This window comes from Chionomys nivalis, chromosome 15 (genome assembly GCF_950005125.1).
Source record: "Chionomys nivalis chromosome 15, mChiNiv1.1, whole genome shotgun sequence".
NCBI lineage: Eukaryota > Metazoa > Chordata > Mammalia > Rodentia > Cricetidae > Chionomys > Chionomys nivalis.
The window spans coordinates 15,154,964-15,171,853 of NC_080100.1; positions in this window are offsets into that span (position 1 = coordinate 15,154,964).

Genomic DNA, 16,890 nt, shown 5'->3' on the forward strand with positions numbered 1-16,890 from the left:
GCTCAATGCACTAGAATCCAGTTCGCAAGCTTCCGGCAAGGGGCTGGAGGTTGAGGAAACACACGCACAGACATACCAACACACGGACCTCTAATCGCTGGTACAAAAGCCCCTCTTTAATAGCACCATGGAGGCTTAAATACCCTGCAGTCAATGACCAACAGGTGAAAATCCCATCCTCTGATCCTCTAGGTAAGGCACAGCTTTTAGTAACTTCAATTAGAAGGCTCTAGCAGGGAAGAGCAGCTGAAGGCCAGGACTCAATTGGTCCCAACATCGCCCCCACCCCAAATTTTTTATAAAACAGAAGACCCTCCTGTCTTAGGTCATCTCAGAAGAGTAAACTCTTACCCGTCTTTGGGAGGCCTCTTCCCTGTCTTAGGCGGGCCCTCTTCTGTAGAAGATGCCCATCTAAGGAGGAGTCTTCATAAAATCCATGCTCCATTGGGTGGAGAGAGCGGCAGCTGTCTGAAAGCAGAAACAGAGAGGTGTCTGGCACTGGAGGAGTGAGGGGTTGAAGCTTAAACGTGATGTCCGTCTGTGTGCTGGCATTCATGAGCTGGACTTCCGGGACCATGCCATATGTCGGTCAGCTGATGGGAGTCCGTCTTAACACCTGCACCACGATGGTTTTCCTTGTCGGTTCGAAAAGCTTCCACTGCCTCTTCATGGGTGGCCTTTGACAGATCCTTGCCATTGACCTCAATGATTTTGTCATGAACCTCCAGGCCATCCTCTCTGTCTACAGGTTCATTTTGTAAAATTTTTGAAACATAAATTCCTTCGGTTGCTGATTGCTTCTTGTGATTCTGATTCTGCCTGCCTCCTATTATGTTGAACATTATGTAAACAACTTGGACACAGCCTTTATTAACTCAAATCAAAAGGAAAGTAAAGATCTCTAGCAGGGAAGAAGAGCAGCTGGAGGCCACAACTCAATTGGTCCCAACATCCGGGCATAGTTTGGTCCTATGCAGGCTCTCCCCTGCTGTCAGTTCGAAGTTAGTAAGCTCCCATTTGCTCAGGTCAGGTGTTTCTGTGGCCATCGCCATCATGGTCTTGATCCTTTTGTTCATATTATATCTCTTCCCTCTCTTTGACTGAACTCTTGGAGCTCGGCCCAATGCCTAGCTGTGGGATCTTTGCATCTGCTTCTATCAGTTATTGGATGAAAGTTCTATAATGGTAGAAGGACAGAGAGGGGGAGCAAAAAAAAGAGGTATCTTGATTGAGAAAGCTAATATGGGTCTAGCAAGAAACTTTGTACTAGGGAAATTCCCAGGAATCTACAAGGATGACCACAGGTAAGACCCTAAAAGCAGTAGTGGAAAGGGTACCTGAACTGGGCTTCCCTCCAATCAGAGCGATGGCTACCTTAGTTGTTATCACAGAAAACATATCTTAAAACTATGAATAATGTGAAAAAGTATGTTTTCCTGTAAGAAATACATGTAAAATTAGAAGAATATGGATAATAATCATCATATTTCTAAAGACTAACCGTTAAAATATTCTATCCTGCTACAGATTGAGCTAAATAGTAAAACACTTGTGTAACAGAAATATGACCCTGCTGTGAAGCAGAAGTGTTTAGAAGAAAAATACATTAAAGAAAAGAAAATATCCAACAAAAGGAGAAAGAAAAATATCGAAACAACAAAATAGTCTAATATTGAATCTAAAAAAATACATATAATATTTGCTGTTCTTCAACAAAAATTAATTAGATGATTAAATGAGTTATTTAGTATGTTAGAAATGGAAATAATTGAAGCTTAAAGAGTTTTGTTCCTGACTAATTTTAGTTTTAAGTCTATTTTGTTGGATTGGTGTTTTGTTCCCTTATCATAGTCCTTGATGCAGGCGGATTACCTTGATCCTGCCTCATATTGATGTACCATGCTTAGTCAATGCCCATGGAAGGTCAGTCCCTTTCTAAAAGTAGACAGGGCAGGCCTCCCATGGATGGGGAGGAAAGTAGATGGGAGGCAGTAGGTAGGAATGAGAGGAAAGGAGGGAAAGTAAATTGTGATTGGTATGCAAAATAAATGAAAAAAATAATTAATAACGTGTGTTGTTCCTTTGTTGTTTTCAGTTTTTTTAGATGATATTTCCTTTGTTTCTAATTGGCCTTGACCTCTCAGAGGAGGAGATGAGGACTTGAACTGATGACCCTCCCGCCTATATGTACAGAGAGCTTGCATTACAGACATACAACACCACACTCAGTTTACACGGTGCTGGATATCATATTTTGTGTTTTGTGAATGCTAGATAATAATGGTTTCCACAGAATTTTATCCTTAGCCTATTTTCTTTAGATGAGTGTTTTGTCTGGCATTTTGAATTTTAATTTAAAGTATATATTTGCATGTTTATTACTTGAGACTTTCAAAGAGATTTATACATTTTTATTAAATCCATTCACTTTTCTCTTCCCCTCAATTCTTTTCCTACCTCCTCTGTTACTTTTTTTTGCATTTTTTTATTAATTTATTTAATTATTAAAGATTTCTGCCTCTTCCCCGCCACCACCTCCCATTCCCTCCCCCTCCCCCAATCAAGTCTTCCTCCCTCCTCAGCCCAAAGAGCAAGCAGGTTTCTCTGCCCTGTGGGAGGTCCAAGGACCACCCACCTCCACACACTCTGTTACTTTTTTTGTTCTAAGCTCATGTTTTGGACTTATTTTTTAAAAACTCACTGGGGCTACTTATTGTTGACTGTATAGGAAATAGTGTAGGACCATTAGCTGGCCGTGGGTAGACTCTGTTGCAGAATCACTGACAAAATCTGACTCTTTTTTTCATCAGCATCTGCAAGTTACCAATAGCTCATCAGCTGCAGTAAAACTTCATGTTCCTATCCTTATGCATATTGAGATATTTGCTAATATAGTTTTATGTAGAATGTGCATTTTGCCACAGCCACAGAGAGTTCATGCATTCAGCTGTTTTGTCATGCTTAGAAAGGACAATTTACTGTAGGTGTCCACAGTCTCCTATTTTTACAATCATTCCACCCTTTCTTCCATAATGATTCTTGAATGTGTTGAGGAATTAATATACAAGCATATATCTCAGTATCTTATTCTCTGTGCACTGACTACCTGTGGAAAGGAAGATACATTCATCATCCTGACATTGCATAAACATCACCCTTTTAACTTACTGTAATAAAAGAATGTAGATGAACTTGAGCATTTGGAATCCCATATGATTCATCTCTTATTTTAATTACTTTGTTATCCTACTTAGGTCATAAAACCCACTATTACAGAACTGAAGAAACAGAAGGCACTAGATAATACTAGAGGTTTAGAGTATTATCATTTGGGGATTAACACAATTATTGAATGGTTAATCAGCATAGACTGTCCTGTCACACTGCAGTCTTTTTTAAAATTTTATCAATTTTTTTCAAACTTTAATTTACATTCCAACCACAGTTCTCCCTCCCTCGTTCCCCATCTCCCCCAAGTCCACCTCCTGTTGATTCCTCTCCTGCCAAAGGGTAAGGACTCCAATGGGGAATCAACAAAGTCTGGGATATCAAGTTGGGAACGGACCAAATATTATAGCTGAGCATGTCATCCCACCATAGGGAATGAGCTCCAACAAACTAGCTCATTCATCATCTATAGATCCTGGTCCTACTCCCAGAGATCCCTCAGATAGACAAAGTTTCACCACTCTCTCCCACATGCAGAGGCCCATAATGGCTCTGTCTATAGAGATATCTCTTTCATTGCTCTCCACTCCATCCCTGCCCCCTTAACGATCCCATTTGCTCAAATTCTTATCTCCCTTCTCCTCCCCTTCAACACTCCCCACCCCTCAATTTACTGAGGAGATCTCATCTAACTCCCCTTCCCAGAGCAATTTATGTGTAGTTTTTAGGGTCTTCCTTCTTTCTTAGCTTCTCTGGAGCTGTGGATTGTAGTCTGGTTAATATCCATAGCAGATAGCAACATTATTCATAACAGCCAGAACCTGGTACATTTACCCAATGGAACATTGCTTAGTTTAAAAAACAAAACAAAACAAAACAAACAACAACAACAACAACAACAAAAACCAATGACATCATGAAATCTGCAGGCAAATGGATAGAACTATAAAACAAAAACATCTGAGTGAAGTAACCCAGACTCAGAAAGACAAACACAGTATGCACTCACTCATAAGAGGGTATTAGATGTAAAGCAAAGGGTAACCGGACTACAGTCCATATTCTTGTGTATTGGAGTCAAGGTTTGCAAGTAGGAAGATGACAGTGAACATCTTCCTGCTACCCATAAGCCTGACATTGTGTCTAACAATGTTGACTCGGATGCTATTTTACAATAAATGAAGAACTCTTCTAAGGACAAAAATATTGAATGAAAAAAGATTTATATGGAACTAATAGTTAACACTTGCACCATTACTTATGATTCTATTTTCTTAACAAACAAAGAAATAGTTTTAAAAAGATTTTTACTACTTTTTAGAAACATTCAGACTTTTAATTTCAACAAAAGTGTGCAAATTCTGCCTAATACAGGAGATTCTCTAGAAATTTCTTTAACCCTCAAGTTCTAAAATAAATATTAATGAAAAATTAACTATTCAGTAAAAGTCTGACTATTAATTGCTCAGTCTTTAGAGACCTAGAAGATTTGTGTCATACCTGTATATAGGAATCATGTGTGGTTGATACCTTTTATAGATCAAAGACAATTTTTAATTGGAAATCTTAGAGGATCAGCAGTAGGCATATGGCCAACTGTGGATTTAAAAATGGCACTAATTAAGTACATGTATTACTTGCTTTCGATGAATATATTTATACATTATCTTTTCTGCTTATTGACTTTATAACTAAATATGGATTCTTATGACTCAGTTTAATTCTTAATGCAATGAGAATGATAGCAAAAAAAAAACAAAAACAAAAATCTATATTTTTGATTCGATCTATTCCTAATTTGTTTACCTATAGGATACTTTAGAGAGATCTATTCCTGGCCCTCATGAAGAAGTGCTATCATATGGCTTGAAAAGCTTAAAAGGAGAGCAACTTACATATTACATCTGTGTTCCATCAGAGAACTTCTTTCACGTGATTTCAATACTGAATTCTACCAACAACAAAATAAGCTTGGAAAAATGGAAGAAGCTTCAGAAAGGAATTCAATTCTACCTGACACCTGATTTGGGGGGATGCTGAGCAGAGAAGGGAGAAAGCCACGTTGAGATTCTTATCTCATTGAAACAGTACAAGTTTGAGTCTTTTTTGCATTGATACTTCTGTGGAATTTATCATACAGAAAAGTGAAACTAAGCAACCATATTGTGCTCTCATAGATTTCTGACTTCCTGATTACTAGCTAGTTGTTTTGTAATTCACAGTTAAGATTATAGTCAGACCTTTATTCTTAATCCACTCATATTTGCTACTTTAAACTGATAATTTTATATAGAGGGGCCTCTTAGCGTTATTTCTAGTTCAGGTTACATGAGGATATGGGGTAGCAAAACAGCTGTGTCTGAATAATAATAATTGACTAATCTAAATAATCCTTTACGGAACATGTTCACATTCCATGTGAGTATTGTTTATAAATAAAAATGTTCCTTGAAAATTCAAATTCTCCTCACAGTGTGTCAGGATATTTTAAATGAAAAATTAAAGCACCCAATTTCTTACCTTAAAGTTGCTTTGATGTGAGTGTAGAAGTCACATTTGTATTTTATTTTTACATGGGAGAATATCTAAATTTAGTCGCTGAGGTGATCAAGAAAAAGTAAAGAATTGTGATCTACATCTACCTGAAATGATTGATAATGCCATTGAAACATTTACCTGAGTATCCATATTAAACAGATATTTCAAATGTTTCTATACTTACATAAATGCAAAACAATGATTATTTTGAAGAGCAATTTTCAAGCTAAATATAAAATCTGTATCGCCATACAAATTAGGTAAGGAAAAATACATATCATTGGGTAGTAACAGCAGGTTCATACACTGCTGTTTAGACTCAAAGGACAGCATAATAAATGAAGTGAGTGTCAAAGTGACAATAAACATCAACAATTATTGAATCATTGGATATATTGGTATGCAAATTCCTTGATTATGTTTTTTGTCTTCTGGGTTAAAAATGTTATTTTTAAATTTTTTTTATTTTAATTTTTATTGAAAATAGATTCTTCACTCATACAATTCATCCCAACAAGAATTTTCCCTTCCTCCACTCCTCCCAGATCTTCCCCTCTCTCACAGATCCACTCCCTCTCATTTTCCATCAGAAAAGAGCAGCCCTCCAAGAGAATACAGCCAAATAGGACAAAACAAGATACAGTAAGACAAGGCAAAAACTCTCATATCGAGGCTGGACAAGGCAACCCAATAGCAGGAAAAGAGTCCCAAGAGCAGACGATAGTCATTTTTTTATTAACTTTATATTATAGAAAACAGAATTTAAAAATAACAATGAAAATATTGTAGGGGTTAAATTGATCTCCAATAAGTTAAAAAAATTATTTGCTATCTGTTAATTTGTTAAAATAGTTGATTAAACACTATTAATTACAAAACTTTGTAACTAAAGATACAATAGGTAGTAACAACCACATTTTTATGCATCAAGTTCTCATGCCCTGAATGTAATTACAGAAAATGAACTTCCCTTTTATTTTCATACTTTTAGAATCTTCTGATAGTAAGCAAACAAAAAGCTTGCAACTTTTAGATTTAGAACTGTGGTTTCTAATGCCTACGAGGAAATGAAGATCATTTGAGGAAAAGTCTCAATCCAGTTAATAATGTTATTTTCACATAGAATATGCTTGAGTTAACAAATCATAATATATAGGTATTTTCAATAAAGATTCTAAATTTGAATCAATAAAATATTTTAGTCAAGATAAATTTTAGTATTTTATTTTGCTTTGGTTTTTATTTTTACTTTTTATTAATTGTAGTTATATTTGTTTATTTATTTTTTATTAAAAATTTCTACCTCCTCCCCTCCTCCCATTTCCCTCCCCCTCCCCCCACTCCCCCTTCCCTTTGCTTTCCAGTCCAAAGAGCAGCCAGGGTTCCCTGCCCTGTGGGAAGTCCAAGGTCCTACCCCCTCCATCGAGGTCTAGGAAGGTGAGCATCCAAACAGACTAGGCTCCCACAAAGCCAGTACATGCAGTAGAATCAAAACCCAGTGCCACTGCCTTTGGCTTCTCAGTGTAATTGGAGAATTGAATTGTGATAAGTACTCCTTAAAAATGAGACAGAGGAATAAAGGTAGATTTGAAATATATAGGTGTAAAAGAGGAGTAATTATAACAAATCATATTGCACATAAAATACAAACTCTATTGTAATGAATGCATTTTATCAAACAATGACAATTCTTTATGTCTTTGAAAGGATTATACATTGCTCATATTGTTATAGAGATTTATAGTTTATAGATCAGCATCAGCAAAAAACTTATTGAATTCTAGCTGATAAACCTTTGTTTCATCTTGAAAAAGAACTGTAAGAAATATAAATAAGCAAAAAATAAGTGATTCAATTAAAAAATAGTTTTTTGATGTTGTTTACCAATATTAAATATATTTGAAATATTGTTAATACAAGACTATTGTGTATTTTCAAAGTCATTAAGAATCTTCTTGGAAAGATTTTCTAAAATTGAAACACAAACCCAGTAGTGTTCTTTGAATATATGTTTAAATGCTCAAAAACTATTACATATTACAACATTGGTTTTATTTGTTTATATGTGTGCCTGGGAGTGCTATGTATTTACACTAATATATTCAGCTAACTGATTTACTTACTATAAAACACTCAATACATATTTATTTTAGCAGATTGGAAATTTTCATCTTTCTGAAATCTTTACAGATGTACTTCTCTGTGACAATGGTGACACACTCGTGAGCATAGCTGCTTTCAAAGATGTTTGGAGCTTTGAGAACTGGCTGAGCTTCTTGCAGCTTTCTCATTCACAGACTTATTTCACACATAGGTGCATTCTCTTTGGAGAATGGTTTAGACTTTCAAATCATAGCACTGAAAAAATTGTAGAAATTTCCTTTTTGCAATTATTTAACTCCATGTTTCTCCCCATTTTAATGTGCCATGTATACTTCTGGATTTATTTTCATGGCTACTATGGTGATTGCAAAACAAACATTCCCCCACCTATGCTTATCTTCCAGTACTGCAATGCTTCAAATACAACACAAACATTATAATATTATAATCCCTGTTTATTGCTCCACCTCTAAAGCATGACAGTTAACATTTTCATCTATGTGCAAGCAATAATCGCTCAATATATTTTAAACCATATTTTACATTTTTGGCATTTTTAAATTGATTTTTATTGAGTTCTACATTTTTTTTCCTGCTCCCCTCCCTGCCTCTCCTCTCCCCATTTCAAACCTCCCCCAAGGTCTCTATACTCCCAATTTACTCAAGAGAACTTGTCTTTTTCTACTGTTCATGTAGATCTATGTAAGTCTCCTTTAGTGTCCTCGTTGTCTAAGTTCTGTGGGATTGTGGTTTGCAGGCTGGTTTTCTTTGCTTTATGATTAAAACCACCTATGAGTGAGTACATGTAATAATTGTCTTTCTATGTCTGGGTTACCTCACTCAACATAATGTTTTCTAGCTCCATCCATTTTCCTGCAAAATTTAAGATGGTGTTATTTTTTTCTGTTGTGTAATAGTACATTGTGTAAACATACCACATTTTCCTTATCTATTCTTTGGTTCTACTCTTTGGCAAATTGAAGCAAGAGTGTCATTTTCAACAATGAGACCCAGGCTAATCTGTACACCTTTAACAACACAGCCAATAATACAGTTTTCAAAAAAATCTGATACTTTCCTCCAACAATGATATCTGTAAACAATGATGACATTTTTTGTCACAACTTTTCTAACACTTGATATTATAACATCCTTGTGTTTTATATTATAACCTTTGTATTTTAAATAAGTGGATATATATTTTTGCTATTAAATTTCCTAAATGTTTATTTTTGCATCTATCCAATTTGTAATGAAAATTCTTTAATTTCATGACATTATTAAGTTTTGTAAAGGGATTCATTTTTGTTGTTCTTTCTTTGGTTGGTTAGTGAGCTGCCTAGTTTATGGGGTTTTCAAAACAGGATTTCACTGAACAGCACTTCGAGGCCTGAAAGGAAACTAAGCTGGTGTTAGACTTACACCGATGTTTCTGACTGTGCCTCTCAGGTGCTCGAATTGCCAGCGTCAATAAGCTCATTGGGCTTAGGATACTACATTTTCCTATATTGTTTATTTTTGTTAAAATACTTCTTCAAGTATATCGTGACTTTCTAAGACTAAATTTCTTTACTACATTGTTTTGTCTTTAGTTGTTCATTTGTCTCACTGAGCTGACCCTTCAGGGAGCTGTAGAGTAGCATGGGTCAAAGACATAGATTGTGGGAGACAGGCTGAGTGCAGCAAACTAGGTTTATTTCAGAAAGAGAAAGCCTTATATACTCTCTCCCCTCCGGTAGAGGAGAAACAGCAGCACTGACACCAGTCAACTTTTGTGGCATCTGGAGATTAGTTTAGATCGTCTTGTCTTTGGAGGCCCCTTGGCAGACCTAGAATAACTGATGAGGATGTTACCATAAAGCATGTTCATATAACCAATTTAGTCTGGTTTAGGCCAGTAAGGGCCTCTTGGCAGTCAGGTCCTATGTGTCTTGCCAAATATCACCCCACACTTGCTTATCCATTTAATGTTAAATTAGGTATTTGATGAATTTACTCCTATATAAATTAGGCACTTCCCTTGGGTGAAAAAGTTGATACTTGATTATGCACTAGTGTGTGCAAGGGCATACTTGTATGCATGTGCACACAGGCACACGCATACACACACACATCACATATGAACACACCACACTCATGTACCTGCAGATATTCACCCTGCTGTCTTAAGGAAAAATAATTGGAAACCATCAGTAATTAGGTATTGACATTTTCAAGTAAGAAATAATAATTTGTGGCAGTTAAAGGAAAAATATGAATGAATTGGGATAACAGAGATGCTGTCATTGGTCATCTCTCACACATACTAAAATAATGCTCTACCATATTGTTTTAGAGTTACAATTTTAACCATTCATAGGTATCTGGGGTACATTTAGCATAATGACTGCATGCAAACATCTAATAAATTATAATATCTAGATTCTCACTTCTTACTTCTAATACTTACTCATTATTCTAAAAATATTCCTAGGCTTATGCTTGATCAATGGTTTTATACTTTTAAATTTTAAATTATTTACTCTGAATCCCTCCATAATACCTCAGTTGTCAGCTTTATTATACATTAAAATTATTTTCCAAAAATTTGACATGATTTTGAAATTTTTATTTACTATTCTTGTGATATGTTTCCTTTAAATCATTTGTTTTGTTGAAATAATGTCAGAACAAGAGAAATAACCATGCAAATGTTGTTCAGAGTGGGAATACAATTGTTCACATTGTTAAAAATGGATTATGTTCCCTATTATAGCTTGAGGGTTTAATTGTTCAGAACAAATGCTATATCGACATCACCATCAATTTAACATGGAATTACAATTCTTTATTCATCTACTCCTGATTTTTAGTCTTTAAGTAATAAAAATGCAAATTATCTTCTTCCTTTTTATTTTTAATAAGTATATATTCAATGTCTAGACTTTTTTTAGCCCTATATTATATTTAGTAACATAAGTTAATAGACACAATAAGTATTTTATTTTGGTCTATATATGATGTCAAACAATTTGCAACCATAATATGACATTATATTCAAGAGACTACCAAAAATTTGGAATATAAATAAACAAATTAATTAATAAATGCCTCCACAAAGAATATTTTATTTTCAACATTTGATTACCATATGCCCTGTTTTGGTCAATATTATTATTTCATGTTGGCGAGGGGTTTTCTGTCCTACCTAATTCCTGTGCTGCCCAGTTCTTGCAGTCGTTAAGTCCCAAGGAAATCACACAGAGGTCTACATTAACTATAAACTGATTGGCCCATTAGCTTTGACTTCTTATTAACTCTTATAACTTATATTAGCCCATTATTCTAGTATATGTTAGCCTTATGGCTCAGTACCTTTTTCAGCCAGGCAGTCACATCTTGCTTCTTCTGTGGCTGGGCCAGACTGCAGAGGAATGGGCTTCTTCCTTCCCAGAATTCTCTTGTTCTCCTTGACCTGCCTATACTTCCTGCCTGGCTACTAGCCAATTAGCATTTATTTAAAATATAATTGACAGAATACAGACCATTCTCACACACCACTTTTGCTTATCATATGAGAACACTAAGGTTGACTAAAAGGACTCTTTAATTCTAAATCAGGCTATGAATCTATATAACAAAAGATAAAGAAAGTTAGCAATAAAGCATTTAACATGGCTGATGTTTCTTTTTTATATCATCTAATCCTTTCCCCTTTTTTGAATACAAAATTTATTTAGTCTTCCAAACATTAAAAGTATCAATTTTGTGGAGTTATCCCAATTGCATAGTTATAAAAAGCAAATCAAACAGGAAAAGGTCATACACCTTTTTCTTCAATATTTCTTTTTACAAATATTTAACTAATATTTACTGGTGTGTTCATATAAAGAAGATTTCCAAGAACATAAGATGATAAGTTAAAAATTCAAAGTGGGAATTAAGTAAACACAACTGTAAATGTTGTTCACATAAATTTCACCACGTATATGTTTCATCAGACAAAGGAATTTGATGTGTTTGCAGAATTTGAAGAAGCAATTGACTATTGCTGGAAGTGTCCAAGAAATTGGCCTCTGGTCTAAGCATGGAAAACTTTGTTGGATCCATCAACTTGATGAACAGTTCCACAAAGTTCTCATGTCTTTTTAATTTAAATATCTTCTCATAAATATGAATGGATAAGCAAGGACAGCTAGTGGTTTAAAGAAAATTGACTTACAAATTAAGATAAAAATATCTAAATGGAACATTCAGCATAACTTACATGGTGTAGGTAGGGCTAAATCAAGAAGAAGAAAAGAATTTAAAGCAATTCTAATTAGTTGCTTAGAGAGAGTTAGAAGTTACTGAATATATGAAAATGAAATAAGCTGCCATATAAATGAGAGATGAGAAACTATGAAATAGCTTATGGATACTGAATGCATGAGCGAGTAAGTAAAATATTTAATCTATGGAATAGGAGAAAAGTATCATGGAATTTTTTCAAATGCGTATGGGGAAATATTAAGGTGTGTGATATGAAGGGATATTAAAAGATGTGAAGCATTAGTTTGAGAAGTTAAATATTCATTTTAAATGAACTGTGTAAAGTGAGAGGAGAAAGATATGAACAGAAAGATTGTTTAATAAAATGTTGGTGTCAAGCATCCTAAAGATGAGACACATTCCTGCAAACCATCAGGCTGTTTGTCAGATCAGCAAGTAATGCAGAAAGGAAAAGAATAATGACACTGTGATGAAGCCAAGTGAATTTAATAGTCATATAGTCATATTAATTACATATTAATTACTATTGCTTCTTTATATTATTCATTAATTCATATGCATAGATCCCACACAAAATTATAAATCAAATGAAACGTTACTGAAATGCTTGCATTTGAGTTAATTGTCACATACACTACTTGCGCGCGTACACACGGGTTACTCGTTTGTATCAGTTGTGCAGAGTATCTGTAAAAGAACTATAGATTAAATGTTAGAAAGAGTAGAATCGATTTCTCACATTCTGAAGGTTGAAAGATCTAAGATCAATGTGTTGCAATGTTGGGTGTAGTTTAAGTAATTATTGCCAGGGTATTTTGTCTGAATTTTCATAATCATAATTTAATCTTTCCCATCTTCTAACAACAGGATTATTCTACTAGAGTTTTACTCTTTGGCCCTCATTTAATCTTAGTCATCTTCGGATACCTATTTACATACAGGCTCCTATCTGTATTTATTGCTTTAAAATATGAAAGCCTAGAGTACACAAATGTGTCCAGAATAACAATGCTGTATCTGTAAAAGCAAATTAACACATATTTGCAGTGAATGAAACATGGATACAAACTTTCTGTAAAGCCCAACAAAAGTTTCTGAGATGATCGATTTTATTCATGATTTCTCTGGATTGCAGAACTTCAAGTTATTTGGGCAATATTATGGGTATATCAGTGAGTGTTTTTTTTTGAAATATGAATATAACGTCAAAAATTGTCTGAGGAGCTAAGAGATAATGTCAGTGAGGGGTGCATGCTGTTCACCCTGAGAAGGAGAGAACGTTCAGTTTTCAGTACCCATTTCAGGTAGCTGACGACTGCTTGGAACTCTAGCACCATGAGACTTGACACTCTTCTGGGTTCTCAGACACCCAGAATCATTTGGCTTATAATCACATAAAAACAAATGCATACACATAAATTATACTTAAAGAATCAGTTTAATATGTTGTCTAAGTAAAGCATATGTTTACTTTCAAAGTTATTCTGTCTGATACGATTCCTTGGTCAGTAATATGAAACAAAGTACTCAAGGAAGTGAGGGAAGAAGGAGGACTTAGATGAGAGAATTCTTCCTTCCTAAATGGAGAATGTTTCCATTCACCTCATCCCACATTCATTTATGGCTTGTTTCAGGTCACTATGGTCAAACTAATACATTAGCTCTATGTGGATCCCAAGTTTCTCAATACTAAACTAAGCATGTACTTTTAATCCACTTAGAACCTGTGTGTAGCTCCATGGTTGATACAACCATCTTTCTTATGTGGAAGGGGAAAGGTAAGCATGGTAGGATTCTTGTTTCAGTAGAAATCACACCATGTTTTGGTGGATAGTGGTAAAATTCAGCTCATTAAGACCAAGGAGATTTGTCCAGTTTTATTGTGGAAAACCCATTAATCTTGTTTCATTTTGCCTTGGTTATTCTATTAGCCATAGGTTACATTTTTTGAATTTAGTAAATGTACTCATACCTTGACTCTTGCTTATCGTTCATTTTTTAATTTTTATATGTTTAATTCATAGCTGAAATTTGTGGTTTTATAAGTCTTATTTGAATGACTATTGGTTTCACGTTTGAAATACTCTTCATTAACCCTATGCAGAAATATTAGGTCATTCTATAAGTATCTTGTAATATCAAAGAAACTTTAAGGAATATATTAGTTTTGCAAGGAGTGCATATTAATTATTTAATCAGTATTCTTTATAACATATTATTAGTTTTATCTTTGTACTCACATATTAAATGACATATTTTAAATTTATCATTTTAGAAAGAAGAATTTCAGCCCTGGTGATATGAGCTAGCATTTTATATATGTGTGTGAAAATATACAAAAATACAATATGAAAATTATTAAAACATTATAATTATAAAATATTGTTTATTGAAATTAACATTAAATTTATTTTAAAAATTTAATATTGATATTTGAAATGTGTAAAGAAGAATTATATCACCACTAAATTTTACTTAACCTCGAGGATATCCTAAAATTAAAAGTTAATACAGAAAACTTTATTCTTCTGAGATTTTCCCCTTCCATGTTTGCATGTTTATTAATGTCATTTTGTTCGCATCTTGTTTATGCAAACATGTTGAGATTTCATAATATGGCTCTCCTTACATTTCTAGGAAATGAAATCTCAGAGCAAAGGAGCACAATGTCTCATTCCTCTGGCTATTATAATCTTTCTGGTCTATTTACTGTTATATTTCCTGGGCTTTAGGTGCAAGAGATGCTTTGTATTATCAGTTGGAATGGGCATCACAGACTCTCTTAATTGTCAGAATTTTTACCAGTTCTTTTCTTTAATCTTCTCTGTCTGGTGGAGTGAGAACTATAGGCAATTGAAGTTTGTTGAGTGGGAGAAAATATACATCCCCAGAGTGTCCCTCAGATATGCAGTATCCAATGGCCTTTCCTAAAATCATATACATAGAATTAAAAGTATATTGAAATAGAAGTTATACTTATATATTTGTAATTATATATTTTAACACACATGTAAACTAAGAAACATATACACATGTATATACATATGTAAATGTATATCTATATCTATTATCTATATTTATATCTATAAATGAAGTGCATGGGATAATTTTGAAGGAAAAATTAGATTGCAGAAAATTACATTACGATTTTTTAATTTTAACAAATAAAAGCATAGTTTCAAATGTCTTCAATTCTGTGCAATGCACAATGACTTCTCCTACTCTTTTTCCGTGTCATTTTTGAGAAGAAAATATATTTCTTAGAAACACATAAGTGAAAGATTTTGCATTCAATGTGACTGAAGCAGTTAGACTTTCATGATCATACTCAGGACGTAGGAAAAAGCAGTTTTGTCTTTTTCATTTTGTTTGAAATTGACATTGATGGGGGTATCTCTGAATGCAAATATTGCATAAACTTTTTACCCCATTAATTATCACTCATTATTGCTCTTTCTACTCCTAGTATGAAGGTAAATAACGTTGATGTTTGGCAAACAGTAATTAATTTCTTTATTTAGCAATTGAGTCTTGCTCCATAACATTGTATATAACTTTATAAAAACTTCCTGAGATCTTTGGAGTAGCACTTTATAATTAGTTCATAAATAAACTGACTCAGCCTGATTATGTTGGTTTAAAAGGATGTTAGTCCTTTGGACGTACTGTAGAATTTGTATCACTGCATTTTCATGTTGTGCTCTGGTCTGATAACATTTATTTTATGTACTTAGTGTGAAGTTTAAATAAAGCTCTGGTTATAAAAAGACAATGTTAGCCTTGAATACCCAAAGGTTTGAATGTGTACTGTATTTATAAGAGATTACAATAAATAATTTACTTGATACAGAATTTAAATGAATATACAGTTAACAATTTAAAGGAAGAGGATTCTGGTCATTTATAATGAGGCATTCTAACTATCTACCTCATTTAGTAGGAATAAATAAAAGATCTCAGACATGTCAGGCATTACTGAGGAACAGTGAATACTATTCTCAATTCTATTCTATAATTTAGTGTTCTTTGAAATGTTTGCAACAATATTTACCATTTTCTTGCTCATAAATTTCAACTTGTACAATTTAAGTAATTATGTGATGGTGTTATAAATTTTTATTCACATTTTCTTAATGTCTGTTAAATTTGTCTGTATGTGGCTGACAATGGGGGCTGACTATGAAGCCAATGATAACAACACTGGGATTTGATTCTACTGCGTGTATTGGCTTTTTGTGATCTTTGTCTGTTTGGATGCATACCTCCCTAGGCCTGAATGGATGGGGGAGGGCCTTGAAATTCCCACAGGGCAGGGTACCCTGCCCTCTCTTAGGACTGGAGGGGGAGGGGGGAGGAGGAGTGGGGAAGTGGGAGGGAAATGGGAGGAGGGGAGGAGGTGGAAATTTTGAATGGTATTACTTATAAAGCAATAAAAAGCCAAAAATATATGTATATTTTCATTGATTGTACATATGTCTTTGGTGTTTTATTTGTGATTGTGTTGTCTGTTTATAGACTAACAAAAATAATCTGGCCCTTCAGCCTTCATGAACAGAAGAGAAATGCGTCATAGAAGACAAAAGGTATTGTTGTTCCTAACCTGGGAATGATTCAAATTGCTTTATTCTAGGCATATTTAAACACAGCTAGGATTTTGACTAATAATGTAAATGACATGTTTTCTGAATTTACTGGGAAAGACGATACATATTTTGATATGGTAGACGCAAAAAAGTAATAAAATGTTACTATTAATACTTAGTTATTCTGTAAGATAATATAAAACATGATAGTTGATAGAATAAAATTCTATAAACGTATACTATTAAT